This window comes from Teleopsis dalmanni, chromosome 2 (genome assembly GCF_002237135.1).
Source record: "Teleopsis dalmanni isolate 2A chromosome 2, ASM223713v2, whole genome shotgun sequence".
NCBI classification, from domain to species: domain Eukaryota; kingdom Metazoa; phylum Arthropoda; class Insecta; order Diptera; family Diopsidae; genus Teleopsis; species Teleopsis dalmanni.
In genome coordinates this window covers 56,951,297-56,957,215 of record NC_051847.1, presented here as the reverse complement: position 1 = coordinate 56,957,215, position 5,919 = coordinate 56,951,297, and positions in this window count along the sequence as shown.

Here is a 5,919-nt window from a genome sequence, read left to right as displayed (position 1 = left end):
ATTAAGAAAGAATATGATTCAAAGAGTGGAGCAATAAAACTTACGAGATGTGTGAACGAACTGTTAATGTCATTGGACGACGCGTCGCAGTACCTCGATTTAACCTTGAAAGTTCGTGGCAAAACATTTATGCAAAAGGACACCGACACGAATGCTGCAGAACATGGTCATTAAAGTACAACAACAACAGGGCGGCATATTGCAGTAACCGACTGTAAAAGCTAAGAATTTAAAAATAAGACAAGAAAATAATGTGAACGCTCAACTTCTGCTCTGCTCTTCCTATTAGTAATTGCTGGGGCGAATGTTCTTTTCGGGAGCAATGATTCATTTCAGTATGCTGTCTTGTACTTCGGAGCAGACAAAATAATGCAAGCGACAGCAGAAACACAGCAAAAACACAGCACATCACAAGCAGACAAGGGAGGAGAGGATTACAGCTAAATTGACAAAATGAAATTACATCATTGTAATTGGTGCGTAGAACCCAAAGTTACAGTTTTCCTTGTAAACAAAATCCAGCAGCCAAAAATTTATTGAGTGCGGGTAATACCAAATTTAGTCCCGCAAAATTGTTGTTACGTCAGGTGAATGCCCTAGTCTTTTCGTGCAGTCGCTAAACACTCGTACTCGTCGCTAAATACTCGTAAGTAATCAATTTTTAAGTCCTCTGGCGCTAAATATGTAATCGAAATCTTCACTTATGCAAATACGCATCAAAGTCGAATTTAATAATCCTAAGATGTTTTTTAGAGCCCATGCATTAATAATTTTCACAATCTAAAGGTTGACTTTAAGTACTAAGTTCTGCACTCAACTCCCGTTGGTGACATCTAGTGTCAAATGTACTAGATTTAGAGTACTTTTTGAAGTTCCTCCAAGAAATCGAAATCATCTGCTATTGTAACTATAAATATAATGAATTAACTAATAAGTTCTGCTCTCGCGGTCGACGTTGCGATTCTAAAGGACTAGACTAGAACTAAGTTCTACACTCAGCTCGCTTTGTCGAAGACCTATAACAAATTTAATGGACTTAATATGAGTTTTGATATTCACTTTAGCAATAGAAATTCTTTCAAGAACTAAGTACTACACTCTACTCGCTTTGTCGAATACCAATGTCAAATTTAATGGACTTAATATGATTTTTAATACCCATCAAAGTATTCGAGTGCAGCTTTAATGGAAAACGTCAATGCATAAAGGGTATATACAAGGTGAGATGAAAAAACTGCAACCAACTTCAGACTGCTGTCATTTCTAAACCGCTCGTCCCACAGCTGTCAGATTTATTCTAGTGACAGCTCATTATTTTTCAGAAAAAAAGTTATTTGTGATGGAATTCAAGCGTGATAGTGTGATTGCTTTGCATTTGGCTGGAAAACCACAAGTGGCTATCGTTAGAGCCCCCCAGCATTTAAAAGTGAATAAATGTTTTGTGTCTCGTACCATCGCTCGTTACCATGATACTGGTAGCGTAGCCCGACGTCAAGGAAGTGGACGAAAAAAAACAGCAACATCGGCAGAAATGGTTCGAAAAGTGAAAAAGCGAATTGAACGAAATCCGCGTCGCAGTGGACGAAAAATGGCTCGTGAGCTGAACATATCGCAATATGCCATTCGGCAAATATTGAAAAATGAGCTTGGACTAAAGCCATTCAAGTTCCAAAAAGTGCAAGATCTTACTGATGCGCAAAAAAAAGTTAGACTCGAAAAAGCTAAAGAGTTGTTTCGCTTGGCCGAAAGTGGTGAACTGCCGAATTTGGTTTTCTCCGATGAGAAACCATTCGTTATCCAGCAGTTTGTAAACAAACAAAATGATCGTGTTTACTTGCCAGAGAGGTCAGCTGAAAATTTGCAACTTCGGTTGGCCATCACAACTCAAAAGCCGGCCATGGTGATGGTGTGGGCCGCCATAACAGCCGATGGTCGCTCGCCGCTCGTATTCATCGACCGTGGTGTCAAATTAAATGCGCAAATCTATCGCGAAAATATTTTGGAGGGAGTTCTGAAGCCCTGGGCACGCAAACATTTCGGCCGCAGACCTTGGACATTCCAACAGGACTCAGCACCATCGCACTCAGCACGCGCCATCCAAGAATGGTTAAGAAATGAGGTTCCTCGCTTCATTTCCACCGCACAATGGCCACCAAAATCTCCGGATGCCAATCCGTTGGACTATTGTGCCTGGGGTATTTTGGAAAGCAAGGTTGGAACTAAAAAATACCAAAGTGTCGATCATCTCAAGCAAGCGCTTCGCCGAGAATGGGACAAAATACCGCAGAGCCACTTTCGGGCAGCGTGGAATGTTTTCAATGGCCGTTGAAGCCAAGTTCTGTTGCCAAAGTGGCCATCGAAACAAATCTAAACCGATTCTCAAATTTGATGTTATTTCCGACATTTTTTGCTTTCATTCAATAAAATTTAAAAAAAATGAAAAAATTATGGCGTTTTACTTTGTTGCAGTTTTTTCATCTCACCTTGTAAATGTGTTTAAAATGATTCAATTAATTTGACTTATGAATCATTTTTTAAAAGTTATTTTTTTTTTAAATATTTATATATATTATTATTTCTTGTATTTAAGGACATTCTTGCTCTGTAATTAAAAAATTGTATCGTTTGAGAACGAACGACACTTTCACTGGTTTCCAACTGTGTGCAACCCACGATCCAAGCAATTTTAATAAGCAAACAACCTGTGTAGTTCACAGAGTTACTCCGTCACGTGTATAATTATGAAAAAAAAGTTGTGCGTATCCCGGAAATTTCAAAAGAAAATAAAGCTTTCACAATAATAATCAGGACTATACAAATTATAATTACCACCCTCTACATGGCTAACGACAAGAGGCTTAGTGCACAAAATTCCAAGAAGAAGAAAGTACTCTTAATGTAAGTTAGTAGTGGCAAAACCGTGAAATGGATTATATTTATATATGTACATATACATATATATTTGTATCTATATTCAGAAATATATATAAACAACTACGGATAGCGAAAAAAAGGGTGTAACTCATTTGTTGTACACTTCCCTCTTCCATTTCTTTGCACACAGCGCAGCCTTCTAAAAAGTTTTGGTCTATACCGTTGATATACAATTTTCGGCTTGTAGTTTTTCGTTATAGTGAGTGTAGGAATGTCCTTTTATTTGGTAAAGTGGGAAGTCATGCATAGATAGAAATTGTCACAATTGTTCCATTAGTTTTTTAAAGAGTATTTCATTTATGTTTTTATTTTTTTTTTTTTCATGGAAATTTAAGTTAAGGTAAGTTCTGTGACATGTTGTCCACGCTGTCCATTAATAGGTGCGTCAATGGGTATGCTTAGGAATTTAAGTGTTGGTATTTAGAGTCTATTTCATTACAGGTTGTGGCGTTTACCAAATTAACGTTTTGTGAAATTAAAATTAGGTTAGCATGCTAAAATGGTGTGGCTAAAAACAATTGTTTATCTAATTTTGCAAAGCATACATATATTCCAAAAGGAGTGTATTTGAAACATTATATTTGTTTCATAGCAAAATTTCCATATTTATTAAAGGTTAGAAAAAACATATTTATTACTGGATAATATTTTGACATAATATACACGTAAACCAAATCACTGTTAAATGCTAGATTCACCCATGTAAAGTAATTTTAAGAAATAAATTTATAAAACTAACATAAGTTTTGCTGCATTTTACTACTACTACTATACTGATTTTCTGAAATTCTTCTAGAGCATAGGAACTCCACCATTGATTTAAATCGTATTCTATTAGGAGCTGTTCTTGTAACATCATTTCAAGTAATTCCAGCATCTTTTGTTTTTTAATTGTTCTTCGTCATGTTCCTGCTGGTGCACCGGGTCGCCGACCTCCTGGTGGTTTCCATCGCAGTTTTTGCCTTGGTATATTATTTGCGGTTTGTCGAAGAGTGTGCCCAATCCAGGAAGACTTGCGTTTTGTTATCTGCGTTGTAACTTGGGCTGGTTTATTTTCCCCATAATTCGGTGTTCAATATTCTATCCGGCCAGCGGATTTTGAAAATTCGACGGAGACACTAATTTAATCTTATTAAGTATTTAAAAAATTTCAGACTGAATGTGAATGATTGAAAAAGATTTTGATTTTTCACGTTAAGACGAAAGGGATTTTAACAAGATAACATTATAAAACCTTAAAGTTGTGTATAAATGTAATGAAATGATGTAGTATTTGGATTTTTCACATTAAAACTTTATGTAGCTTATTATTTGGATATTTTTATTAGATTATTAGGTATTTTTATTGTAGTTATAAAGTATTTTAATTATATGAGCAAAAAAGAACAGTATTGATTCTTATATTTAGGCCAGTTTGAGTATGTTTTTTTGCATATTTGCATGTTAGTTTTATGTACAGTGTAACTAGATGAGCTTATATTTTTTTAACTTATGTAAATAAAAGCAACAAATTTCAATTCGAAAACGTATTAAACTTATTGATACTTTAAAGAAAATAAACTTTACGCATTACATTTTCCTTGCCTAAGAGCTTAATTTTAAAGACTGAAATCACTTGAGACTCTTTAAATAACTATTTATTTTTTACCATTTAATTAAGCATAAGTTTTTAACTAGGTAAAGAAAAGTTTAACCTTAAAAAGTTTCATTTAGCAACGTAAGATACTTTAACCTAAGAAAAACAGTTTCTCTGTAAAAGTCCATCATAAAAAATCCACAAAAGAAATTTGTATAAAAAAGATATAGTATTTTGTTGACGGAACGTGAAAGATTTGCATTTTGTGTAACCTTATTACGATGAGAAAAGCCTTTGAGCCGATATTAATTTAAACACACCTTTTACAATTTTTATTGCTTTAAATTCATCATAAACCTAATGACTTTAGTCACTCATCACCGTTCCATGTCACAGAACTTTGGCAACACATCAGCGGGGCGCATTTTCCTCACTCATTCACTCATTTAAAGTCGACATCTCAAATGCCAGCGAATGAAAATGCCCAGTGAAGCGAAAGAATGTTTCAATCAACTTCTAACAAAAGCGAATAAGCAACAGTGAACATTAAAGTAACAGCAACAACAACAACAACAACAACAACAACAACAACAACAACAACAATAACTGTAGATATCGTAGTCTGTATTTTTATATGCAGAGTACGACATACATATATATATGTCATAATAAAATATATCTAAACAATAACGTTTTAGTAACATTTTTCATTTAAACTTTGCTTCCTGGCAGTGAAATTATGAGCATTCTTCACCTTTGAATTCCTCCAAAATGAACTACATCAAATGTACAAAATTAATATGGGGCTGCCATAGGCGAGAACGACTTTCACACGCCCTATGATTGCAAGACTACTCAAACAGCAACGAAAGATGTTCTGTCATTTTTTGTGAGCTTGATGTTGATGTTCGTTCTCTAGAAATTTTGATAGTGATACTACACCTGAAATATAGGTCAAACATTGGTTCACTGCAAAATAGACTCATAGTAATTAGAACTTTTTTACAGTATTTATAAATTCAAATTTTCATAATATAACTTCTATTTGTGTTCTAACTATAAGAAGTATGTTAATGAAGATGTTATCGCAATGGTAGTTGATATTTGATTCGATATTTGATTCAAGGTATGTACTTAAACTCTTTCGGATATCTAGAGGTGTTAAAAATATACGAACTTACTACATCCACAAATTTAATCAGGATAAATAAATAAGATATAAAGAATTTTATATACTATAAAATGATTAAAAGTCAGTTCAAGCAACCTTATATGCAGAAACTTCTTAGATATCCACATTCAGATTTTGACAATGATATTGAAAGGCAGATAATTTTGAGTTAAAATAGTTTGAACATCTGTAACACTGCGACCTAATATATGCACATTAAAGGAAGATCTTTTTGATT